Consider the following 836-nt stretch of genomic DNA (forward strand, 5'->3'; position numbering starts at 1 on the left):
CTTAAACTTACCCTGTTTATCTGGGGACATATGTAATGCCAGCTGCTAGATGCTCATCAGAGCAAATGACCAGCCTTTAAAGTGGCCACATAGCTTCTATAGTCTTCTTCCTTTACTGGTACAACTGCAGTTCATTAGAGTTATACTAGAATATAACAGAAGATATTTTGCTGTTAACCTTTCTTATTGTCACATCTTTGGGTAAAGTTTTGAAGTTCCAGAACCTTAGTTTCATAAGCCAGAAGCCATGGATTCCAGCGTGAGATCAGCTTCATTTCTAAGATCTGAAGTTTCTGGTATCTTCTCCGTGTATCCAGAACTGTTGAATGTCATTGTCATAGGGCCTGGGAAAATAAAATGTTTCAAAATGTTTGTGGTGGAAAAAATTCTCAGGAAGTCATAGCCGTGCTTCACATCATGAAGCAAAGTCATTTATTTTATATAGAACGTCGGTTACAAATTCTGGTTGTAGAAACAGGCATCTTTTCTAACAGCAGAGGGAGTCTGACAGATTTCCTTTATATAACCGCATTTCTATGATAGGATGCGAATATAGTACCACCGGTAATTGAACATTTATTTAGATAAGCACACATCAAAATTTCAGTGCCTGGCATGCAATGGATCCCAATTTTAATAACTTAAGTAACAAAATAATAGAAATAATTACAACATAACTAGTATTTGTTGAGCTTCTACCACGTGACAATGAAGTGCTTTATATGAATTATTGCATTTAAACCTCAAAACGTGAGGTAGATACTTTTCTTATGGGAGCATTTTACAGATGAGGAGACTGAGGCATAGGGAGATTAACAATTCATCCAAGATTACAC

General features: G+C 36.4%; 1 pseudogene; it reads left to right on the forward strand.

The window, feature by feature from the left end:
- Positions 1-247: 247 nt before the first annotated feature.
- Positions 248-836, forward strand: part of LOC101361488 (calmodulin-like) — a 3,111-nt pseudogene continuing 2,522 nt past the window's right edge.

This window comes from Trichechus manatus, unplaced genomic scaffold (assembly GCF_000243295.1).
Source record: "Trichechus manatus latirostris isolate Lorelei unplaced genomic scaffold, TriManLat1.0 scaffold00267, whole genome shotgun sequence".
NCBI classification, from domain to species: Eukaryota; Metazoa; Chordata; class Mammalia; order Sirenia; family Trichechidae; genus Trichechus; species Trichechus manatus.